The 14258-nt window shown below is 31.3% G+C and overlaps 1 protein-coding gene across 24 annotated transcripts in view; it reads left to right on the forward strand.

Moving 5' to 3' along the window:
• The window catches only part of LOC145258201 (uncharacterized), a 418516-nt gene that overhangs the window by 132228 nt on the left and 272030 nt on the right, over positions 1–14258 (forward strand). The window lies entirely within an intron of this gene.

A 14258-nucleotide genomic window follows, 5' to 3' on the forward strand; every position in this document is an offset into this window, starting at 1 on the left:
GATGAGAATAGTAGTCCGAATAAGGCACATAATCTATCCTCATCTAAAAAAAAAAAAAAAAATTCCGGCCATCTTGTTATTGATTCAAACACACGGACACAAACGGGCACGTGCACACCCACATGAAATAATGAAAAACGTCTTATGAACGCGTACATGCTCGTAGTATTTTATTTTCGATTTTAAGTTAAGCCTTTTAAAGTTATGATAATTATTTATTATTATTATTGTTTAAAATATTTTGACAAGAATGATAATAATAATAATGTTTAATTATAATAGAAATCTTGTTTTTTTTGTGCGTACAAAAATGTTACTGTGGTAAATTCGGATGTTTTTTTTCCCCCTGTTAGGAAAATTGGTGCTAATTCAGATTGACACTTATGGCGGCAGTTAAAAGTAAACGAAAATACAGAAAAGTCTGTATGATGTATGTACCGGTCACGGAACGAAGATTAAATACTCCAAAAATCACGTAATTAGATAAAGTATATATATATATATTTTTTTTTTAATTCAAGAAAATCAACTTTTACGACAAAGCGAGTCGTAGTGTTTTCATCGGCCATGATTAAATCCGATGAAATAAAAAAGGGGAGAATACTCAAACAGAAGTTGATAGGTTTCAATGCAGTATTAAAATCATAAATTTTGATTTTCTTAGTTTTAAATAAAACTACTTGATCGATTTACGTAATTTTGGGAATATGACATTTTCGTTTTATACAGGCTTTTCTGTATGTTCTTTACTTTTAATTGCCGCCATAATTAATTTAATTCTTTTTAAGGAATCCTTATTTAAATATATTTTGGAAACTTACCAAGTATTCTCTATTTTTTTTTTTTTTCGCCAAGTTTTGTCAAACGAAATAAACGAAACCTCAAAAAGTTTCATTTTCCACCGTCTTTTCTGTCAATATTTATTGTTCGAATTTATTAAGTTTTATTTATTTATTTATTTTTTCATACATTTTAATTTTTGTATACTTGTGTGCGTAAATCCGCTTGTGAAATAAAATGACAAAAACTATGAAATACTTGCTTGTCATTGAAAAATATTATTGCTCACTTTAAATTACGGAAAACGACCGAGTATTTTTCTTCTTGTTTATGAAATTAAACAAACATGCATAGTTCTCAAACGACGCTATTTACTAGCCATTGACATTTTCACGTACATCTTCTAAGATAAAAACGACGCATGGTTTTACTCTATCGTAAAATCCTTAATCATACATGGATAGATTTTATTTTATTTTTTATAATTCTACTCAATTATTTTCCGTAATTTTTGGTGTACTGTGTACGCCAATATTTTTCAACAAGTATTTCATTAAGTATTTCATAATTTCTTTTTATTTTAAATGTCATCTTTCACAAATGTGTTTACGTTATGTTAAAATAAGTGCTTTTTGAATAATTCCCACATAAAAGATAAAATTTGAGGTACATTGTTTTTTTTGTCAACATTTTTTGTTATACCCAAAACATTTTTCTCCATCTGTTTCCTCGTTGTACAATATTGCGCGACCACGTTTTTATTTCACAATTAATAATAAACCAAATATTGACGGATTCAAACTTGTAAACAGTAATTTGAAAAGTAAATATGTTTGTTTATTTTCAACAATGACTGTTTTAAATTAGCGTTAATGAAGGAAGCCATACTGTTTTCAACCAATGCTCTTTTCCTTTCTAAAATAATTTTTGCACTCTTAGTTTTTTGTTTAGTGTTAGTATTGACTTTCCTCCCACAGCAGAAAGATGTGACACAAGATTGGAAAATGGAAATTGAAAAGCCAGCGCTCAACAACAATAAAATTAACAAACCACAAAAAATGCCTGAGCAGTCCCGTCAGCATTCTATAGTAAGGGCGCTTCCAGCGATTAATAATAAACCCCTTCTCAATGAGATGGTAAAGCATAGGAAGCTAGAGTTTCTATAACCATATCTCACAACACAACCCGACAGGAAAAAAAGACACCTAAACTCAAATAACCTAAACTTTGGCGAACTGATTGTCGAAGACGTATCTTCGGCTTGGTTGTGTTTGTAGATTTTCAGCGCAGTCATAACATTTTTTATTATCTGTATCGACCTGACGTTAACCGGGTAACCTTACATTTATTTTGTTTCGTTTTTTTTTTTTTTTTTTTTTTTTTTTTTCAAAATAAGACATTGAAAAATTCAATTTAATTATGTTATCGTCTGCTAATTAAATTAATTATTGAACTAAATTGTTATAAAACTATAACTGATGTAGGGCAATGTTACTTTAAAACAATTGGATGTAAATGGAAACTTGAATGGGTATTTAAAAATCTTAAAACGTTTAATGGGTATTTAAAAAATCTTAAAACGTTTAAAAATGAATTTGGTTATGAGTCGAGATTACCTTATCCGTTCTTTTTTACTTCCGGTTTCTGCTGTCCATTTGGCTGGATATTTAGCCATGGTCAAGCGAATAAGAAAGCCATTTTTAACTCGGGGAAGGGAATACTCCCGAGAAGATAATCATTAATCAGAAGATACTATATCTTGCTTGTTACTGTCGTCTCGTCTGCCGAACAGAAGCTGGAAGTCAAAAAGAGCAAACACTCTATTACAAACGTTTCCAAATTCCTTTCAAACTTCGAAAGGGCCTCGAAGTAATTCTTTGTTTTTTTATTTTGTGTTTTTTTTTTTAACTTTTTTTTTTTTTTTATCAATTAGCTACAGATAAACATGGCTGACTTGTTTATAAAGAAACCGAAATCTATTATGGTGGATTTAATTTCTTCATTAAAGTATTTTTTATATAGGATTTTTTAAAGTTCGTTTTCGTACTTTGCATTATTTCATTTGTTTAAATATTATTTCAATGAATAATCTATTAATCGTAAATAAAAATAAAAGTCACGTAGAGGCGAGTAGTCACGTATGAGAAGTGATTAACTATTTCCCACGACAAACCAGGTATATTACCACCTGGAACGAAAGGGCTACTAGTTGGGATCGTGTCTAACAGAGGACTATGAGGAGTTGAGCAGCGAGATGTTTGTTCACATTACATTTGAAAATTTCTGCAGGTTAGTACAATTAAGAAAAATATGGAAATTAAAAACCTCGTCGCACTCTCAAATAATCCCATTTTTTGTCATTTTGTCAAATCGACATAGCAAAGCATAAACGCAAAAAAAAAAAAAATCAAAAACTTATTCTTGTTTATTGACGTTTAATTGAATTCAAAATAAATATGTTTCTATTATATTTGAACTAACCACAATTAAAAAATAGGGGGTTCATGTAATGAAGTTGCTGCATGGAACTTATCTGAGGGTTTCAATGAATGTTATGATTGATGCATTTCATGCAGTATTGCTTAGACTTTTCTTTGAAATGTATTTTTCTAAAATCTGATTAGTTTTTAAGAATGAAAACAGTCACGCACGATATGCTGTCCACACACACACTCATCTGGTGTATACATTTGATGACATATTTATGAATAACCGCCTTTCCGTTGCTATAACAACCGCTTGAGGCATTTTTAGCTGAAATTCAAATTACGAATTTGTAATCCTGAAAAAAAATTATATTCTTAAAGATTTAAAATAAATGCGTTTTGACAGTTAAACAAACAAAGCTAACACGCACGCACATACACACACGCTTATGTCTAGGACTATTTGACATTTATCCGGCTTTCGGGCTGGGATCTAATTGTAGTATCTGTTCTCTCCTTGCTCGAAGGATAAGTATCATGTTCGACTGAAGAAGCAGTTTTGATCTTTGTGCCAATCTTGAACCTCTTTTTAGGGAAGTTGATATCTCCTACATTAAACCGACTTTATTTCACACCCAAGCCTCGTGTGTGTGTGGGGAGGAGGAGCAAATATATTCACACACGCAATTATGTGAGAAAGAAGTTGAATTCGAAATTATTGATCAACTTAAAAAAAAAAAAAAGAAAGTTATGTTAAACATGAAAACGATTGTTTATTAATACTAAAAATACAACATAAAACTTTTTATCTGAACTTTTTTAAAAATTGACAAAGCATTTTAAAGAATGTTTACGTTTTGGCCTAGACCACTATCCGGTGGGTCAGTATTTGTTAGGTTTAGAAATTCGAAAACATTTGCATAAATAGTTCGAAATTCCAAGTTAAGACTGCTAAGTGCTGCTCTTTTTTTAACAAACGCACTAATGAAAATCTCTTGCTATGCCCCTAATAGATCTCTCTCTCTCCCCTAATTGCTGCAAGAGCAAGCACTTGCCTTTTATCGTATCATCCATTTTCAAATATATATACATATTTTTTATTCGTTTTTTTTTTTTTTTTGTTTTTTATCTCTTAATCCCATAAGAGTTTTTTGTCCAAGATCAAAGTGTAGTATCTGTTCTTCGGATGCTACACTTCAATTTCTTGTTCTCTGTCAGTGGAGGAGAAATCCTTTGCGACTGAGACAATTTTTATTTTTGTTCCTTTCTCCACGTTAAAAAGTGGCCCTGGTGTCTAACTCTGTCCCGTGGGGAGGCATTGTAAATAGGAACTGTCCCCCCCCCTCTCTCTCTCTCTCTCTCTCTCTCTCTCTCTCTCTTGTACAAATTTGCAACATTCTATTCCTCTTGTTATTTACCGGGACTCTTTTAAACCAACGCATTTCAGGTGAAAATATTATTACGCACTACGCGTCATGGCGAAATTAGTATAATTTTTTTTTAACAAAAATGCGAAATATGATCCAGTAGAAAATGTGCCAGATGCGTTTTTAACAATAAAAACATTCGCACAGGGCACAGCTCTGCCGCAGCCGCATACGACAAAACTTGATAATTCGATAAATTCTATTTTTATTTGTAATTATTTTGATAAATTTTTACAACGTGCCTCAGCGTATTTCCCAACCTCCCCATGTTAAGAACGGCTTTCGGAATTAACACCCCAACCTCGAAAGCCGTTCTTAATACGGGGAGATATTTATTCCGAAAGCCGTTCTTAACATAGGGAGGTTGGGATTGTTTCTACTATGCTAAAGCAGGTCGTAAAAAATACCATTATTTTTCTTTTGGATCATTTTTCGTAAGTCTTGGAATTTATACTAATTTCACCATGATACGTAATGCTTTCACGTGAAATGAGTTCGTTTAAAAGATCGCTAATGTAAATAAGCACACATTTGCTTAATCGCTCTTCTTACCATCTAAAGTAGAGGTCTCCAAACTACAGCCCACGGGCCAAATCTGGCCTGCCAAAGTCTTTAATCCGGCTTGCGAAGCTTATATGGAAAATATAAAAGTATTCAGGAAAAATTTACAGTAAAGAAATTTGTTAAAATAATGTGGTGGTTTTTCTTTTTGTTCAGAAAATGGTTAAAAGAATGAGGTTTTGGAGAACCAGTTTCACTAAAAAGCAAAGCTGATATTAGCAAAACAGTATAAAACACGTCTGGATCATTAAAAAAAAAATTTTTTTTTTGATCAGTGTAGGCAGTCAGCAAAATGGCCCTCCGTTCGAAAACTTTTGAAACCCCTGATCTAAAGTATTCATGGAAAAGTGTGCACGCAATACGCACGGCGCTTTACTAGTCTAGCTGGATATGCATCCAAAGTTAAGTTTGCATGTAAATAAATGCCTTGACTTAGTTTTTCTTTACCCATTTTTTTTTTCTATTTCAATGAGTGTAATGATTTGAAACTTGAATATTTTTCAAAATAACACTAGTGTCATTTAATAACTGACAACATTAGCACCATTTGACTAGCACGTATGTATTTATCTTCAATAAATTTTTTTAACGATTTGGGAAATTTCAAGGACAGTCGCTGAGGTAAATGTGGTATTATAGTGATTGATGATTCTAGTTAGAAGTAGGATAGGCATGGTGACAAAAGATGAATAGCAACATCCATTTTCCCACGCTTTTAAATAGCCTTGTGCCTAATTTGTTCAAATTTTAAAAATGTATTATTTTTTTTTTAATATTTTCTGCAGATAAACATATCAAAGTGTAGTATCTGTTCTGGAACTACACTATCTTTTCTGCCCTTGATTAGTGGTGGGAAAATCTTTCTAGACTGAGGCAATTTTCATTTTTGTTCCAATCAAAAATGCCGCTTCTGGGGAACTAGATTTTTTTCTAGTATTAAAAAACGACCTTGTATTTAACTCTTCCCTGGTAGACAGGCAAGTAGATAGACAATACATCATTTAATATAATGCTTTGTCATCAATAAAATACATTTCGTGTAATAATGTGTTTTTCAATTCAAAATAATTTCTCTAGGTTTTGGTAGTTATGAAATATTAAAATGGCTAATTTTTTTTTACAAACTGAAATACATTGTGGTGGATTTTATTTATTTTATTTTTTCTAAATAACAATTTTTGAACATTTCGTTTTATTTTACGTTCTTGCATTTTTTTTTCAATATATATTCGATTAATAGTAAATATAAAATAATTTTGTATGTATTTATTAAAATTACTTTGATGGGATCAATACACATATAAAGTTGTCTAAATTTTATTGATATATATATATATATATATATATATATATATATATATATATATATTAAGAGGGGATCAAAGACGTACGGAAGAATTCTTTAAATGTACTTTTATCAAGATAATAAAAAGCTCAACAAACACGGTGGAGTTTCGATACACGAGGAAAAAATATCGACAATACAAAAATATATATACTGACGCATAAAGAGTTTTGATAACCCCTACTCCTGTTGATGTTTCTTCATTATTAAATTGATAATTAAATCTATATGCACGCATATGTATTTTGTATTGTCAATATTTTTTCCTCTTGTATATATATAATGTGTGTGTTCATCAACATAGCCCTGATAATTACACATTCAATTATTTTTTAAAGAAATTAAAGCAAAATACATTTTCTATTATTGCAAAAGAACAAAACCCAAGAATACTGAACACGTTGCTAGTTCAGAATAGAATATGGATATTGCAGGACAGAAACTATTAATGACAAATTCACAGAATTACAAACTTAAAAAAAATACTTATTCCAGCTTGAAACATTGTTACTCTGGAGCTATTTTTTACTAATCATCTTTACAGCATCAGTTACTTACGTTGTTAGTACAATTTGCCAAGGTCGCTGGAAAGATGGTGGGATCCTTCTACCGCTCCAGAAGGTATCTCACTACTGATGCAATTCTCTATCTATATAAAAGCCAAGTACGTCCAAGGATGGAATACTGTTGCCATATCTGGGCAGGAGCTGCTAAAAACAGCCTAGAGTACAAAATAGACTTTGTGGCTTAGTGGGGGATGCCCTTTTTTCTACCCTGCAACCTCTCTCCCACAGAAGAGACGTTGCGAGCCTGTCCTTGTTTTATCGTTATTTCCATGGCAGGTGCTCGTCTGAACTCCAATCTCTGGTCCCCCCTCGCCAATCTTTCACGAAAAACACCCGTCTAGCTGAATCCACTGTGAACAATTTCCCCCACTCTATATCTGTACCTAAATCAAAACGTGGATTCCATGAACAAAGCTTCTTTCTTAGAATTGCACGCCTGTGGAACTCTGTTCCATCTGCCTGCTTCCCTCCGGACTACAACTTGGATGTCTTCAAGTCCAATGTTAACAAATTCCTAATGAACCGCCCCCTTAATTAAACACTTCATCAAATCTCCACACTAACGTAATGTACTTGCAATAACCCTTATCCCTGAGTGACTTCCGGGCCTTGATAAATGGTGATCACTGTGTAAAAAAAAAAAAAAATCCTAAAAAAATGTTTATTTCTTATGGTTATTTGCATATCATATTTAATAGGTACAACAATTTAATTTCGAAAATTTGTATAGTGTTGATTTTATGAAATGTTGAAAATGGTCTTCAGAATTTATGAATATTCACTCATTCTTATGATCTATTTAAATATTAACTTTGTTCATAAACCAAATACATATATTATCCTTCTACAAAATACATGTTTTTATTTATAATCATCAAAGGTTTATATGTTTCATGATTCACTAGAAAAACAGTAAAGTGCTAATACTCGAGTTGTTTGTATACATTTATTATTATTTGTAAGCGTTTGTTTTGGTGAGATATCAATTCAGCAGTTTAGGATGGTTGCTTTAGTGATTGGTTGTGCAGGCATTTGTTAGTGTGTAAGTGTTTGTCGTCAAGTTAGCCCCTATGCCATCACCAAATAATACTCACTCTAACTATTACCAGTTATATACCTTGTCAAACATAATGCCATAATTTTGTAGTCCTTAAGTCACAATTTAAATTTTTTAAAAAAGTTAAAGTATTTTTTAAACTGCCCAGAACTGGTTCAAAAATTATTTTTAAGGGAGGCAAGTCCAAACTTTCGATTTATTTAATAAAGCACACATTCAAAAAAGTGATTCTTCTGTTGATATCTAGTATTTTCGTCTGGGATCATAGTGTAGTATCTTTTTTGTCCCCAGGAGACGGTAAATTCTTTTAATGTATTAAATTTACTAAAATACATTACCTTTTTATTAAGTCAGCTATTTTACAGAATTACGTTGTGAAATGTAAATTCTTTATTACAACTCTTCAGTGTGGTTAGTAGGCGAGTGTTTTGAACTGGGAGTAGTGGATAATGTACTTGGTAAAATCCTGTTGTACAGTTCAACTGTCGTGGAGGTTGAAGGTTCAATCCTGACAATCAAAATACAATTGCGAATTAAGATTTCTACCTGGTCATGGCTGACGGAATGAGAGCATGCTACTCCCATGGATTAAGTAAAGGGTTCTGTTCCAAATTCTGTGCAAATTTCGCAGAGTTCGACAAGATACACTTAAAGAAGGTTGGAGATTACATCTACCGGAACGTTGTAAAAATAACACACAAGATGAGAACAGTAGTTCGAAGAATCCAAATCATACGAACGTGGCTAAACATCTTTTTCCATATTGGAATATTTTTTTAATTTTCATTTCATCAGTACACTATGTAAAAAAATAAAAATAAAGGGACCAAGTTTCAAATCAAATACTTGATGAAAATAACATTTCTTAATTGAAGATCTACATGAAACTTTGGTCTTTGAGTTAGGATCAAGATCTAGTATCTGTTCTGTTCTCTGGGCAGAAATTCCCTTTTTGGGGGCAACTTGATTTTCCCCACATTAAACCAACTTGGTCCAAGTAAGGAGGTAAGTACGTAGTGACAGTGACCTGGGCTTCTAACGAAGATCAAAGTGTTGTATTTGTTTAGCTCTTTGGAGAGCGGGATTCATTTAATGACTGTCAATGAGGAACACTTTAGCGGGGGGGGGGGGGGGCGTACATGTACCTTTTCTTTGTCTTTTCTTCCATCCATCTTTAAAACTGTTTACTTTTTCTACTGTAAAATGTTCAAGTATTCCTAAATTAAAATAGAACTCTTCCGGAAAAAAAAAGTCTTCGTATTTTTCAAGCAAGTACTTGTCACCGCAGACGTAATTTCTTGAACATTCCGAAAACCACTCAATACATTAAGCTGGAATTGGATTAAAGCATTTTAGAGCAATAGAGAGAAAAAGAAAGAAAAAGATAGGAAGAGAAAGTGGGAGAAAGAAAGAGATAGATAGTTTATAATTCTCTATGTTCTATGTAATATAATGGATTTCTTTTTCTTTTGTAAAAAAAAAAAAAAAGAAACATCTTGTTCAAAACATCTTATAATGTTCTTTTGAATATAAAAATGCCTCTAACGAAAAAAAGGAGAAACAATTATATGTAACTTTAAGTTGAGTCTAAAAAAACAAAAGCTGATTTTGGTTGATCGCTCATGTTGAACTGACTTTAAATCGAAGTCAAGTAGTCAATTGAAGGAAGAAAGCGTTACAAAAAAAAATAACTGATATATATATATATATATATATAAAAACAAAACATGTCAACGTGTATGTATTAAGAAAAAAACGTATGCGGGGTTGGGGGGGGGGACATATGAACTCAAACACATAGGATCCTGTCTGATAATTTTCTTAATATAAATTAACATGCAATTTCTTATTTTTTTTGTGGTAATAGATTATTTTGAAATAAAATGTTTACAGATATTTTTGAATTGCTTCTATTTGTACTTTTTGTTATGTCTTACTTTAATCGATTTTATTTTAACATTTAATAAAAAAAATGTAATCACACACACACACGGCATACACTCGTATGCATAATCATAGGAGAAATGGAGCTCATAAGAAAGACAAATACTATCTACATTTACCTGGCAAATATACTCAGTTAACCAAGTGCTAGAGAGATACAAAGAATTGTGCTTAAAAGAACGGTTAGAATTTTAAAAAGATCTCTTGGTGGAAGCCTCTGGAAATACCAAGTTAATGTCTGGCATCTCGTAGGATAAAAACTAAAGAGGATAAAAGAAGGGCAACATACACACCATATATATATATATATATATATATATATATATATATTGTTGGCCTGATGAATTCATCTCAGAATGAAACAAAGATTTCTGTGCAACTTACTTGCCATAAGTATATTTTCATGCTATCGTTTGTTTTGGTAAGGCTTTTTTTTCTTTTTCTTTTTTTTGTCTATTATATTTTAATAACACTAAATGCATCCTAAAATATACCGTTGTACTTGGATTGAATTATTTTTGAAAACCGTTTTATTTTAATTATTCTACTTGCTGTAATTTATAATTAACTGAACGAGTAATTTATGTATTTCTCTTGCACTCTTTCTCGCTCAGTTCAACCATTTTTTTAATGCCTTAATGTTTCTTAATGCATTTAGAGAAAAGCTGATTCGTTTTATCAGCTTGACCATCTAATTTACGTGTGTGATTCACACGACAAATACATATGCAAATTTAATGGCAAAATAATTCTCTTTACTTTTATATAGATATTGTTGGGGGGGGGGGGCTTGCCGGGTCGTAACATATTTTAATTCATACAGATTTCATATTTATTATTACAGAACCAATTTTCTGTTGAATATTATATTGTGCCTACTTCAGCTAGAATCGAAACTAAAACATTTAATGCTACAGCCGCATCTCCTACTGATGTAGCTATCGAGACATCGGTAAGAAAGATTTAATATTAAACAACTTGAAGAAAGGAATTAAATTTAGACATGCGCACAAAGAAGTAAAAGTTGAAATGAACATTTTGCATTTCAGAATGTTGATGTATGTTTGTATGCGTTATTCATCCATCCAAATACAGATTTTACTCGTTATAAATCATGCTTGGTGTATAATTACTATTTCCTGTTACTTTCAGTGTTATGTGACCAGTAGTTTAAGAGTTTATCGGTTAAATAGTTAGACACAGACACACACACACATACATCTACTGTTTTATTTATAAAGAAAAAATAATAAATAGAATACTTATAATAATAATAATGCAATTTTCTTATTTTGTTTTAGCTGGGGATATAGCATCCTACTGGATGCCAGACATACACCCGTTATTTCATACATTCCGACTGAGGAATCATTTTAATATTCTGGTTGTCCATTGAAGTACAATTGCTTGAATCTATCTTGCACTTAGTTCGCTGGGTATATTTGCCTGGTAATTTTTGAAATTCTTTTTCATGAGTCTGATTACTCCTATAATTACTGTAATCACAGTATATGAGTTTTTAAATGAAATCAAAGTAAAATAAATAGTTATGACTCAGGGGACCATGATACATGTAGTATACTATTTTCTATTACATACTTATATCATAAAATAATATATATTAAAAATTCTTGTATTGCAATAATTTTTGTTATTTTCAAAAGTGCTTAATATATACGTAGAGCACTTCAACAGTGTTCAATACATGAGTAGAGTTTTGTAGTCTTATAAAAAATATTGATGGTTAGCAATTTAAACGGAAACGTTTGTTTTATTCTTAGATAGTAGTTAGCCTGAAAAACTCCATTTAGGAATGAAACACGAACATTTCTGTATAGCTTATTTTGGCACAAGTATATTTTCTGTTGCTGCTATATATAAATATAGATATAATCTACTGATCCATGATTTTGCAGAATATATATGAATGGATATAGATCAAATTCCATCAAATACTTAATCAGATAGACCTTCAAAATGACCTTGTATTTTAAAAGGAATATACTTAACAATTCTAGTAGTAATCACTAGTGTTGGGACGATTAATGGGAAAATTTGTGTCTATTTTCCCAATGCCAAAAACGATTCCTTTAATTGTCTATTTTTATTTGATTTTTTTTTACACGGTGGTCACCACTTATCAAGGCCCCGAAGCCACTCAGGGATCAGGGTTATTGCAAGTACAGTACGTTAGTGTGGAGATTTAATGTTTACTTAAGAGGGCGGTTCATTAGGAATTTATTAACGTTGGACTTGAAGACATCCAAGTTGTAGTCAGGTGGGAAGCAGGCAGACGGAACAGAGTTACGCAGGCGTGCAGTTCTAAGAAAGAAGCTTTGTTCATGGAATCCACGTTTTGATTTAGGCACAGATAAATAGTGGGGGAAATTTTTCACAGTGGATTCAGCTAGACAGGTGTTTTTCGTGAAAGATTGGCGAGGGGGGACCAGAGATTGGAGTTCAGATGAGCACCTGCCATGGAAATAACGATAAAACAAAGATAGGCTCGCAACGTCTCTTCTGTGGGAGAGAGGTTGCAGGGTAGAGAAAAGGGCATCCCCCACTAAACCACAAAGTCTATTTTGTACTCTGTCAAGGCAGGATAGGCTGTTTTTAGCAGCTCCTGCCCAGATATGGCAGCAGTATTCCATCCTTGGATTTTGTTTAAGTCAAAATCTTTCACTGCTGATAATAATGTTGAAAAATAAATATTTATTGATTTTAAACAACCAGTAAAACTAAAAATCTATGGATCACCCCCTCACAAGTGTATTTTTACGTTTGAAAAAATATCTGCACGTTTAACATGTTTTTTTTTTTACTGTAATCAGGGGGAAAAATAACAAATTTATAGTTAATATTTAGAGATTTATAAAGAATCGAAATACATAATTGGTATCGGAATCAGAAATTTAGTATGGAATTGGTAATTGTATCAGAATCGAGAAGAATATTGGAATCATTCCATCAACTAATAATCACATACATAGGCCAACTATATTTGTTCTGAAATAATTCCAAATTAAAACCTATTGTTTCTATTTCATATTTGAATTTTATTTTTAAATTTATATTAATTTTTCTCTTTCACACACAATGCATACTATAATGACAAGTTTTTTTTTGTTTTGTTAAATTTGTTAGATTTGCTGTTAGAATTCTATTTACAACAGACAAATTCTTGAAGAAAATAAAATGATTTTTAAAACTATTTCGTTTTTGTCGCATCTTTTTCATTATGCCCATAAAAGAAATAATACTTGACCGTTGTATTTTGTAAAATTTTATAATTTCAACTTAAAAAATCCTCAAGAATCCTTTCAAATTGAAATCTAGTATCGTTTTGTTTATGTCTAAAGAGTTTATTGTGCATTTTTTCTTTTCTTTCTTTTTTCAACTTGATTTCTTTAATCCTTTACTCACCATTTTTAGAAGATTTGATAATTCGTTTATCATCATCAGCAGCATATTCAGCTGAACATCTGTTTTACATGCTGACTTGGACATATGGTTAAAAAAAATTCCAGGACACAATGTTATTATGAAAAAGAATCATGTATACAAACACGCTGAGCTTTTCCCTTGTAGCAATGTTGAACTTTAAAAAGCTTTTTTTTCTTCTTTTAACTATAAACGAATGACTTTATAATTGTAATAACATATTAATAGATGTTAGTCTACTACTACTACTACTACTATAATATTAATAATAATAATAATTGTTATTATTATAAAGGAAAATTTCTCTTTACAATTCAAGTTTATGTAAAACACGAGAGTATCACTAAAAGAAACTTAGTATAAGCATTGTTCATAATTAAAGAAAAAAAAAAGCGAACGAAATGATAAGAAAAAAAAAGTGACTCTTAAATGGATCTGGGCTCCGGTTATTTATGCAAATTTCATCTTCATTTTTTATCAAGAAAGACATTTTTTGATAAAGGACAGATGGTTACCATACTGTACCCAGTTGGCACTCACCCTACGCGAGTTAAACCAGCATCTCGGTGGCAGCTTCCTCTGAAGTAGAAAGTTTCATGGGAATATCAAATTCAGATGGTTATTTAAAATATCAAAAGTTATATAAACAATTTATATGCGTGTGTTTTCCAAAAAAAAAAAAAAAATATATATATATATATATATATATAT

The sequence above is a fragment of the Euprymna scolopes genome, chromosome 33, assembly GCF_053919585.1.
Source record: "Euprymna scolopes isolate OS-2025 chromosome 33, ASM5391958v1, whole genome shotgun sequence".
NCBI lineage: Eukaryota > Metazoa > Mollusca > Cephalopoda > Sepiida > Sepiolidae > Euprymna > Euprymna scolopes.